At 45.2% G+C, this 12,009-nt stretch overlaps 1 protein-coding gene across 5 annotated transcripts in view; it reads left to right on the forward strand.

Moving 5' to 3' along the window:
- The window catches only part of TRERF1 (transcriptional regulating factor 1), a 231,576-nt gene that overhangs the window by 61,038 nt on the left and 158,529 nt on the right, over positions 1 to 12,009 (forward strand). The window lies entirely within an intron of this gene.

Here is a 12,009-nt window from a genome sequence, read left to right on the forward strand (position 1 = left end):
GCTTGTTAAACATTTGCCTTACCAGCATTTCTCAGGACTTTGTCTCCAGTGCACTCATTTGACATATGTTGTCTTGAGTTTGAATTTATAGGTCTCCTTTCATATGTTAATGTATCATGTCCCCCAGCTGGACTGTAAGCTCTTGAGGGCAGGAATTAGGTATCTGAAGACTTTCATTGCTGGGATGATGGCTATCAGAGACCCATAAAGCAGACTTTGCACAAAGGCCCTTATCACTTTCAGGGACATAAAAAGTTTTATGCTAAGACTGAAGCTCTGAGGGACCCATAGTATCTATAAAGACCCATGGCTTAGGCCTCTCTTAATGATCCTTTCTAGATAGGTCTTACACACACAGAATTTCAGTTAGTTAGCCTAAAAACTGCCCAGGGTATCATAAAGAGGCTTTATTTCTCTATGTTTCTTTCAGTGACTATAGTAATAATGGCTAACAAGTAATAGCTAACATTTATCGATGGTTTGCTGTGTGCCAGGTACGTCCTAAATGATTTTACGATCATTTTCTTGTCTCATGCTCACTCCAGTTGCATAAAGAATACATTATTATTAACCTTGTTTTACAAATGAGGAAACTTAAAGATGTTAAGTAACTTGGTCATGATTAAGGCACATCCAGGATCGACTGCTCATTCATTCACTCATTCATTTCTTTGTTCATTTAGCAGGCCTCACACCCCTGCCATGTGCTGGGTGCAGTCCTGGCTGCCAGGATAGACAAAGCCAGCCCCTGTCTTCATGGAGCATTCCTTCCAATGAGCAAGACATGTAATTAGTAAACGTGTAAACATCTACTACACTGTCAGGTGTCAATGAGGTCACAGGAAAAAAATCGGTCTTGGGAAGGAGATAAAGGCTGATGGGGTGAGGCTGGGCTTTGGCTGTTTGGATTCCAACTCTGGATGTCTTTCTCCCAGCCCGTGAGACACAGCCCAGCCTGAACCTGGCCTTGCAGATAGCAGGCATTCATCACATTTTAAATTTCATTTTATTTTGGGAGCAAAGCTTTACTCTTTGGGGAGGATTCCAGAAGACACATCGAGAGCTCATGGTACACTCAAATTAGGTACAAATGTGAAAAGAACCCTCAGACCCACTGCTCCTTGTTCTGAGGGCTCACAGATGTTCTAGGCAGGTAGAGTAGGCAGGAAGGCTGAGGGCGAAGGTGGAGGCAGAAGAATGAGCTCTGTGGTGGCCAGCAGATGGGAGAGTATAGGCTTTGAGGATCTGAGGACCCACAGGACCAGCGGCTTCTTAGAGATCATGTTCAAAGGGTACATGTGGATACAGGAAGGCATGGGGGTGAGGGCAGGACGACTCCCTGAGGCCATCTGCTGAATCCATGTTCACCAGAGGCTGGAGCCCAGTGTTTCATTCCCTCCCCTGTGCCTTGTGCAACATTACCCTATCTCCCAGAAGTTTTCCCCTGGGCTGGGAAATAATGGCAGATAGGTGCAGCAATCTAGCTTAGGAACCTGTTGAAGGGCAGTCCTTAAGCCTAGGCATTTAAGAGCCAGAGTTGATTTTGAGGACAGGCTACTCTAACCCCCAAAACATCTTCTAGATGATGGGACCTCCTGTTGTCAAACAGGCAAAAGGCATTTTAGGGTTGTCCCCCCAGCCCCTCAGTGCAGTTCAGTGTAGCCGAACCATCTTTATTGAGCACCTGCTCCATGTTTATTTGAGAAGATTTTGAAAGCCCCGTCCTGGGAGATGGGAGAAGTGAGATCCAGTACTTGCTCTCCTGTGAGTAAATTAGCTTTGTGATAACAGCTCTTGGTCCTGGTGTCCTCTGTAACAGGAAGGGGCTGGCCAAATGGTTTCAATGTCCCCCTTTTGTTCTGACCTCTGTTCTAAGCTGGAGATTAGACAGGGTCCCACTCACAAAGCATTTCAGTCTTTCAGCTCCTTTTCCCAGCGGTGATCCCTCCCTGGAGTGCAGGGCTTGGGCAGGTGTTTGGAGGGGCCTGAGTAACCTGCAGAGCCGGCTCGTGTCTCCTCCAGGGCATTTCTTGTTCTGTGGGTGCTGAGTGTTTTTTTCCTGGCTCCCACCTGTAAGCCACCTGGTACTCACTAGTGGTTAAGTGACCATTGCCCACACAGTGCGCTCCCCACAAAGTAAAGCTCACCCACAACTGTTTTCCTAGCACCCCCACTGTTGACAGGAGCGGTGAAATTTTGGGTGTACTTTCCTGAGGGCTGGGCGGTTGTGATTTCTGTCTTTCGTACAGTCCTGTGTGTCTCAGAACAGTACAGTCTCCTCATCCTGGTCCCTCCGACGGCCTCCCACTGAAACCTTACAGTGATACCAGTGCGAACACATAGGCTTCAAACACAAAAAGTTATGAGGTGAGGAAGCAACAGGAAGTGGGGAAGCGAGTAGAACAAAGCTTGCGATATGTACTCAGAACGCTGTTGACCTTTTTTTTTCTTTTTAAAATCACATAGCTCTCTCAAGGAGGAAGAGGGAGTCTGAGCATGAGTCGCAGCCAGGGCTGGGGGAAGGGGGCTGGGCCAGTGTATCTTCCAGGGCCCTGTGCAGCAGCTTCCCCTTCCTCGTGTGACATGAGGCCTATTATTCACTCTGTTTGGATAGAGTAGTCGGTGTTCTTAGTAGTGGGTTTCTGATTTATTGGGTGACTTGGAGATTTAGCTCTGTTTCCTTTTAGAATTGTTCAAATGTTCCTTTTAACGGATCGTTGAATGATCTTCAGCATCCAGGTTTATGAATAGTAGTCAAGTGTATTGCTATTTATGAAGTTTAGGAGTAAGAGTCTTGTTTTTTATTCAGAATGGGAAATCCGTTCTATTTTGTGAATTGTGACATAATAGCAACAGTGGAGTAAATCTTAAAAATGTGATTGAGGGCCGGGCGCGGTGACTCAAGCCTGTAATCCCAGCACTTTGGGAGGCCGAGGCGGGTGGATCACGAGGTCAAGAGATCGAGACCATCCTGGTCAACATGGTGAAACCCCGTCTCTACTAATACAAAAAATTAGCTGGGCATGGTGGCGCGTGCCTGTAATCCCAGCTACTCAGGAGGCTGAGGCAGGAGAATTGCCTGAACCCAGGAGGCGGAGGTTGCGGTGAGCCGAGATTGCGCCATTGCACTCCAGCCTGGGTAACAAGAGCGAAACTCCGTCTCAAAAAAAAAAAAAAAAAAAAAAAATGTGATTGAGTTCACAGTAAAATATGTGAGATAAGGAAATTAAAAGATACTAATTCTTGCCTTATACCTCAATCTATTCTGTAAAATTTTAAAAATAAATATGCAGACCTGGATTTCCTTGGCTTCTTTGTGAATGTAACAGAATTTAAACCTGAATAAATAATTCTCCCTGTTCAAAAAAATAATAATTAAAAAAATAATGAAATCATATACTTCAAATGGTTGGGGTAGAAGCTCTTGGTTGTTTTAAATGGTTGTGCCTCTCACGAGGCCTGTGGAGAGAGTGAGCAGCAAGTGGGAAACAAGTTTAGGGAAGATGCAACTCCCCCTCCACACTCACAGAACTTGGCAAAAGGTGTGCAAATTTGTGTCAGTCACAGGCTCTTGATCCTTTCACTCTACTTTGCTTAATTAAAGGCTGGGAAAGTTATGTAAACTGTGCCTCTTGTATACCTTCCTTTGTAGGACTAGATTACTCTTGGACTTGAAGACAGGGAAAGTAGAATTCTTCCCCCATACTTTTTCTTTCTCTGCCTCTACCTCAGTTTTTCATTTCCTACAGATGAGAGAGAGGAGATTCAATAATTAGTTTCCAGGATTGTGAAGGGCCCACGTATATTAACTTTAACAAAACCCTGTCGAGCTTAAGATGCCTTCTGTCAAGGAAGGCACATTTCACACGTACAAGGGACAAGTCACTGGCTGGCCAGATGGAGAGAGAGATTGCTCCTTTAGACAACTAGCTTTTCACTTGAAGAGCAACGTGGTCCTGAGAAATGAAGCTCCCGATAGGCACTCCCTCTTGGGATATTTTAGCTCACTTAGCTCAGGTTGAGTTAGTTCTGTAGGGGCTTTGAGTGGGTTTGAGCTCACAATAATAGCTGTGCTAATGATAAGAGCTATGTGTTTGTGTGGGCTTCACCTGAATTGCCTCGTTTTACCTTCCTATCAAGTTGGGAGGGAAGGCATTATAGGTGTTTAATCAATGATGGCTGGATAATGTTAATAATAAAAGAATGAAAACAGGAATGATGAGCTCATGCTTGCTGGACACATTCTTTAGGGTTCAAAGGCCATGTGCTAGGTCACTGGTCCAGTCTTAACGCCAAGGGATGGAATGGAGAGATGGGGAATGGAGACCTTGAGCAGTGACCTGAAGTGATGGAGCAGTGTCCTGCCCCTTAGGTCACTCTTGTCACAGCCTGTGTCTCCCATGTTGCCTTCACTGGCATCAGTTTCTGAGATGGCTGGGCTTGGGGTATGGTCTGTAGCCTGGCAATTTTCCCTAGGGGTAGTTTTCCCTTGTCCAGGGCACATCCTGACCCGGAATCCTCCAGCTTTGCTGATGGATAGGCAGACTGGCCACTGACACACAGAGGTGCGCCTTGCCTCCCACCTGTGCCACACACAGCCTTGCAGATTTCAGTGTCAACTGTATTCTACTGGAAATGCACCAGGGAGTGGGCTATTTTAAAGAAAAGATAATGGTTTGCCTTGATTTTTCTTTTTTAAGTAGTCCCCTCTCCCCAGTTCTATCTTACGTCCATGGTATTTTGGCTTTATCATTCTCAGATTGTGTTTAAGGCCTGCTCTGAGTATCTAGGTTCCAGTCTTGGTGAAAGGATTCAATGACAGAGCTGTTTTCACCTGCAAGACCCTCTAGACACACAGTGCATCCAGACAGTGACAGGCTGATCCACACCAGGGCTCATGACTTGGATACCTTCCTGTGTCCCTGTGGTTTCATCTCTGTTTTGTTTTGTTTTTTCTCTGATCTTGTTTGGTGGAGGCATAGAAGGCATAAACTGGACTGTCACCTAATTCAGTGAAGTTGTACACAATGAGTGGAACACACAGGGCATGAGACTGAAACCATTTTTAAAAACCAAGCCAATTACCTCTGGTGGCTGTTTGATACTCCTGGGCTAATCCTGGGAGTTCTAACCAACTTACTGATGGAATCCCCACCTTCTGAAAAACCCAAGCCTTAGGTGTCTCTTACTCCGGCAGTACCACCAAGCTGTTTAAAGGTGTGCTAGGTGGTGGTAACTGGTATTTTTCAAGTGGATGAAACTTGGGGGAATGTACGGACAGCTTTAAGGCAGATCTCGTGGCAGTCTGATTTTCCGCTTTTTATGGAAACTGTACCAAGTTGACTGTGGTTGGTGGGCACTGTGAGGACTTGATGCCAGGCCAGCCAGCGCTGAGTTGAGACTGTGTAGGTGCAGTGAGTTCACATTTTCCCTGCTCTTCTGGTTTTGAAGGTTGGGCATCATCTACCTGCGTGATGGATGATTAAAAACAGAGGAAAAATAATTCAAACCCAGCTTCACTTTAGTATTTCCCGTTCTGTTCCAGTACTGCCTAATATAAGTTGCCTTAAAAAAAAAAAACCCACAATGAAATCAAAACTGCATCTTTTAACAACATTTATTTGAGTTCAGCCCAGGTTCTCTTATCTCCCAGTTGGTTTTGATGCCCTGATAGCCAGGCAGCTCCCTGGCTAGAATCTTTCATGTTAAATGTAGCGTCTTGGGATGGGTGCAGTGGCTTATGCCTATGGTCCCAGCACTTTGAGAGGCAGAGACTGGAACATCGCTTAGAAGTTTGAGACCAGCCTGGGCCACAAAGTGAGACCCTGTCTCTACTAAAAATGTAAAAATTAGCCAAGCATGGTGGCGTGTGCCTGCGGTCCCGGCGACTCAGGAGGCTGAGATGGGAGGATGGCTTGAGGCTGGAAGGCAGAAATTGCAGTGAGCTGAGATTGCACCACTGTACTCTCGCCTGTATGACAGAGCCAGACCCCATCTCAAAAAAAAAAAAAAAAAAGGTAGCATCTTGATTTACTGTTGTAAAAATTCTTGTGGGAAATGTGGCCCCGAATGTGAACATATGAAATTGGCTTTTTTTCCCCCCAATTAAAAAGTGATTCACTATCTTTGTTTGATTATTGAAGTACTATAATGAATTCAGTGTTCGGCACTGGGGAGGCGTTGCCTCCCACACTCACCCATGAACAGAGCGAGTGCATTTGAACATAAAATTAATAGAGTTTGCGGCTTAGAAAACCACCTTGTCATTAACCACCGGTGCATGCCAGCCTGAAAGATGTTCTTGTGCCAGAGTAAACCACAAGTTGTGGAAAAACGTAAAGGAAATGGGGGGTAACTTAGTAGTAAAAGGTAAAGGCTGGTAGGTAGGGGGTATGTTGAAGGGGCTGCAGAATAAATGAAAGCAAAGTCTGGCCGGACCTTCTCGGCCCTTAGGCAGGCTCGGACTTCGCCAGTGAGAGGTTTGCAGCGTGTGAGCTAAATATTGATGTTCTAGTTTTTGCATTTCCTTAGATTTGTATTTTGAAACTTCTGAGAAAAGGCAGCGAAAAGGAAACAGACTACGTTTGTTGAAGCAGAGTGGGTTTACCCCCAGTGGCCCACCTTTGTTAAATTAGACTTAATTCTTAGATCCTGTGTCTAAAACAACAACAAAAAATGTTTTTAAAATCCCCTGAAAGAAATAAAAATTCGACTTCTTTCATCTAGGACAGTAGTTCTCAAGTGGGGGTGGTTTTGCCTTCAGGGGACATTTGGCAATGTCTGGAGACATTTTTGGGTGTCATAATTGGTGATGGTGGTGATGATGGTAGGGAGTGCTGGCAAGTGATAGGTAGAGGCCAGGGACGCTGCTAAACACCCTACACGTACAGGAACCCCTCCCCGACAAGGAATGGTCAGCCTGAAGTGTCAATAGCTGTGAAATCTTGACCTAGGGGCTCAGTGGCTGTGCATCTCATCCTCAGAGAGAGCAGTGTCTCAGGACTGGGCTGTGAGAAGATCATTCTTTTGCTGAAATGCAACTCCCAGGCCTGGAGAGCTCCCGGCTCCAAAGATCCGGAAGGGTCCCAGGAGTTGGCTTCTTGATCCAGCTGTGATAATTTTGCAGCTTGGAGGTGTTTCCACCTTTTCCTTCTAACATTTCTCTATCATGTCTTGTTGCTACACAGACCTGTCCCCTAACATTAATTCTCTAATCCAGTGCCTTTTGTCCACGCTCCGCACCAAGTGCTACAATTTGGATTTTTCTTGCTTTTCTGTCTATTCTATCCATTGGAGGAGTCTTTGGTCCTCTTTAGGGAATCTGCTTCTTTCTTTCTTTCTTTTCCTTCCTTCCTTCCTTCCTTCCTTCCCTCCTTCCCTCCCTCCCTCCCTTCCTTCCCTCCTTCCCTCCCTCCCTCCCTTCTTTCCTTCCTTCCTTCCCTCCCTCCCTTCTTTCCTTCCTTTCTTTTTTTGAAACAGGGTCTTGCTCTGTCACCCATGCTGGAGTGCAGTGGCACCATCTCAGCTCACTGCAACCTCCACCTCCTGGGTTCAAGCGATTCTCCTGCCACAGCCTCCCAAGTAGCCGGAATTACAGGTGGGTGCCACTGCACCCAGCTAATTTTTTGTATTTTTGGTAGAGATGGGCTTTCACCATAATGTTAGCCAGCCTGGTCTCCCATCTCCTGACCTCCTGATCTGCCCACCTCCCAGAGTGCTGGGATTACGGGGTATGAGCCACTGCACCCAGCATTTTTTTTTTTTTTTTTTTTAAACAGGGTCTTGCTCTGATGCCTAGGCTGGAGTGCAGTGGCATGATCTCAGCTCACTGCAACCTCCACCTCCTGGGTTCAAGCGATTCTCCTGCCTCAGTCCCCAAGTAGCTGGGACTATAGGCACCTGCCACCACACCCTGCTAACTTTTTGTATTTTTAGTGGAGACAGGGTTTCACCATGTTGGCCTCAAACTTCCAACTCAGGTGATCCGCCCACCTGGGCCTCCCAAAATGCTGGAATTACAGGAATGAGCTACTGCATCTGGTCGGAATCTGCATTTTTCTATCCCAAAACAGAGGTTAATGAATCTCTGAATTGTTATTCTGCATAGGATATGTTCTGTGTGCCATTTCCCCCTATATGGAAAATCAAACCTGTGAACTATTTAATAAACTATAGGCTTACCGCCAGTCAACTGTAAAACACATGCCTCTTTCAGGCCACTTTTTGACAAGTTTCAGGTAAGAATGATAGCATATTAAATTATTAGGCAGTTTTATGACTGTGCAGGGAAGATTTATCCTTTGATGAATAAATATTGCTGTAGCCCAATTTAGAACTTGACAAATGCTGATTTACAGCTTAAAATATGAGGGTTATTTTATGATGGAGTGGCAGTGGTGGCGGGGTAGGTTTAAAAGTGATGTCAGTGGTGCCTTTGAGTAATATGCCATTAAAACATTGCCACAGGCAGAGCTGCAGGGAGGATTCTCAGGTGGCTTCTGGGGGTGCCTGCCACTCCCGATAGGTTTTGGGGTCCAGGTCACTTTGTTATGCACAGTCTCAGTTGATAGTACTTGGAGGCATTATTGAAAGTGTGAGTGCCCCTGGGTTCCTGGCAGTTAGTATTACAGTACACCTTCTAAAGGATTCTGCTTGCTTGTCCACGTAACTTCAGGGTGGTGGTGGGCATGGTGGCACACCCTGTAATCCCAGCTACTCAGGAGGCTGAGGCAGGAGAATCACTTGAACCTGGGATGCAGAGGTTGCAGTGAGCAGAGGTTGAGTGCACCACTGCACTCCAGCCTGGGCAAGATGGACATGGTGAATCCCTGTCTTTACCAAAAATAGAAAAAACTAGCTGAGCATGGTGCCAAATGCCTGTAGTCCCAGCTACTCCAGAGGCCGAAGTGGGAGAATTGCTTGAACCCAAGAGGTCAAGGCTGCAGTGAGCTGAGATCATGCCACCATGCCACTGCATTCCAGTCTGGGTGACAGAGTGAGACCAAAAAAAAAAAAAAAAAAAACCCCAAAAGACAAAATGAATAAATAAAAAAAGAACCTGAGACATTTGAACTGACAAGTATGGATACTTACAGGAATAGAGGATTTAAAATTGCAGCTGACCGTAATGTGTGTTACCTGCATGCACACGTGATGATGGTAGAACTAGATCAGTTACTTAGAAATGTTTTCTTTTGGCTTGCTTCTTATTGATTGATTTAATAGTTGCGCTGTGTACATGATATAAAATTTGCAAGTTTCAGGAGTCTAAAGTGGGCTAAATAATTCTTTCTGCTCCCAGCTACCCATTTCTCCCTTCTATAGGTAACCACTGTTACTAGTTTTTTGGGTATCTTTTCAAAGGTAATCTATGAGTATAAATGTGTATATGAATATGTACCATTTTTCAACAACTGTTGGCACACTGTTCATGTTATTCTGTGGTTTGCTTGTCTATCTAGCAATATACATTGAAAACTATTCCATATTATGACATAGAGAATGCCCTAATTCTTTTTAAAAATTTTTTCCCTCATTCTTTTTTATAGCTGCATAACATTCCATTTTACAAAAGAATCATAATTTATTAAAGCAGCCCTCCAAATGGTGGATATTGTAGTTATTTCCGATCTTTTGTCATTATAAATCATAGTACAGTGAGTATCCTTGTATATGTATTATTTTGCATATATAGGAGTATGTCTGTAGGATAAATTCCTAGAAGTGGAATTGCTGGTAAAAGTGTCTCTACATTTGTGATATCGGTAGACATACTAAGTATCCTTTCAAGGCGGTTGTAGCAATTTACACCGACACCATCAATGAATGAGACATCCTCACCAACACAGTGGTGAGGATGTCTCATTCATTGATGAGTTATCAGTAAGTGATCAGACTTTTTGATCTTTGCCAGTCAGATGGATGAAAATTGGTATATCAGTTTTAATTTGTATTTCTTTTATGAGTATGATTGAACAACTTTTCACAAATTTAAGATCCATTTGTATTTTCTTTTGATTCATAGTCTTCCCATGTTTCTGTTGCGTTATTGGTCTTTCCCAGTCTTTTAGATTTGGTGTCTTTGACCCATTTCTGTATTTGGCGTAGCCCACTCTGGGGACTGAGGCAGCCTGCGCATTCAAATGAGGTTTTATTGAGTGTGATGGATCAACTCTCTGGTGATGAAAATGAGTCCATTCTCTTGGGTGTAGCCATTGCAGCGTTGGAGGCTGCTGGGATCCCCAAGCTTGGTGGTTTCTGGTCCTCACCCCTTCAATGCTCATCAGAGCAGGGAGCAGTCTGACACACTTGGAGAGCAAGTGCCTCATGGTGGGTTGAACACATGAGGAAGGGTTGATGGGGAGATGGACAGAAATGAGACTAGGAAATCCAGGGTGGGAGGAGGAAGCCTTGACCTCCTGAGCTGAAGCTATACTCCTGACTCAGCCTCCCTAGTAGCGGGGACTGCAGGTGTGCACCATCATCATACTCAGCTAATTTTTTATTTTTTGTAGAGCCAGGGTCTCACTATCAATATGTTTTTTTCCCCAACCTCCACACACCTTTTCAGTTGTTTATCTAAACACAAAACAGTGGTTCTCAAGTAGGAATGATTTTGTCACCTCCCCCTTGCCCACCACCCCCACCCCAAGGGCATTTGGAAATGTCTGGAGACACTTCAGTTTTCCTTGTTGTGTCTTGGAAGAGATGGAGAGGGAGGAGAATGCTACTGGCATCTCATGGGTGGAGGCCAGGGACGCTACTAAACATCCTGCAGTGCAGAGGACAGCTCCCTATTTTAGCCCCAGATCCCACGTTCAAGACATGAAAGCCCTGTGTAAAGCAAATGGGATCCGGTTGTTAATATGAAAAAAAAAAGTATCCCGAATCCACTGTTTCCTTCCATTTCAAAATTTTGGACACTCTTTTATGGCACAGTGGGACTCACTGATTTACATTCAGAAAAATTTCAGCTGAAAATGTGTGGAGGCATGAGAAAAACATGGAGAATTGTAGTTGAAAGTGCAACCAGTGTTTAAAAATAAGTCACTACCCTGTGTCCTGACTTTTCGGACTATGAGAGCCAAGACCTGTCAGTGACCCCTGGCTCCACCCCACTGCCTTCTGCAGCTTTTTTTTTTTTTTTTTTTTTTTTTTTTTGTAATCATGTCTTTGAGAAGGATTTTGCTAAGAGGATTACTCTTTCTCTTCAGGATACTCTAGACATGGGAGATAGGATTTTTTTAACCTGTGGCTAAAAGGGTAATTGATGCATCAGGTGGCCTTTTCAGTGTGCCCATGCTCCCCACATGGTGGGACCCTGCTGTGCTGAGTCTCCTGCATCCTCAGGATGCCCGTCTCTGGGTGGCCTTCCACGTTCAACCCTGGAGACTCAGAGGAACCGTAGAAATATCCAAGGATTTTCAGAGAGCGAGGTGGCTAAGGGAGAACACTCGGGAACCACACTGCAGGGTTGAAATCTTCACTCCTCACCTGTTGATAATTTTGGGCAGGCTTCAGTTGCCTTGTCTATACAATGGGAACAGTATCAGCATTGTCATGAGGATTCACTGAGTATGGAAAGTACTTAGAATGGTGCCAGTAAGTGTTAGCTATTATAATTGTGATTATGATTATTATTGGTTTCAGCCATTGGCAGTTCCAGCCTTCTTGCCCTTCCTCTTCAGTCCCGTGAAAACCCTTTGCCAAGATCAGCCAGCACACGAGATTCCAGGGGAGCCTCCGATGGCACCCCTTGCCCTGCTGTGCTCAAATGCTTCTCCCCAAGTCCGGGGTGGGCTCTGCTTCTCCCAGGAGGTGCTGAAGCTTGTACTGGGCCCGTTCCCCTCCCTGCTCCTCCACCCTTACCTCCTCCGTTGAGGGAGGAGTGGCTCTGCCTCTCTGAGATGGGCTTCTTATCCCGGAAGCTGAGAGGATGGTTGTGTCCATGCCATGGGCTGTCCTCCTGCGTAGAACCCAGCTTCAATCAGGGCTGGGCTGGTGGACTCC

This window comes from Aotus nancymaae, unplaced genomic scaffold, assembly GCF_030222135.1.
Source record: "Aotus nancymaae isolate 86718 unplaced genomic scaffold, 86718_ANA_hifiasm-v0.15.2.pri h1tg000040l, whole genome shotgun sequence".
Taxonomy (NCBI): domain Eukaryota; kingdom Metazoa; phylum Chordata; class Mammalia; order Primates; family Aotidae; genus Aotus; species Aotus nancymaae.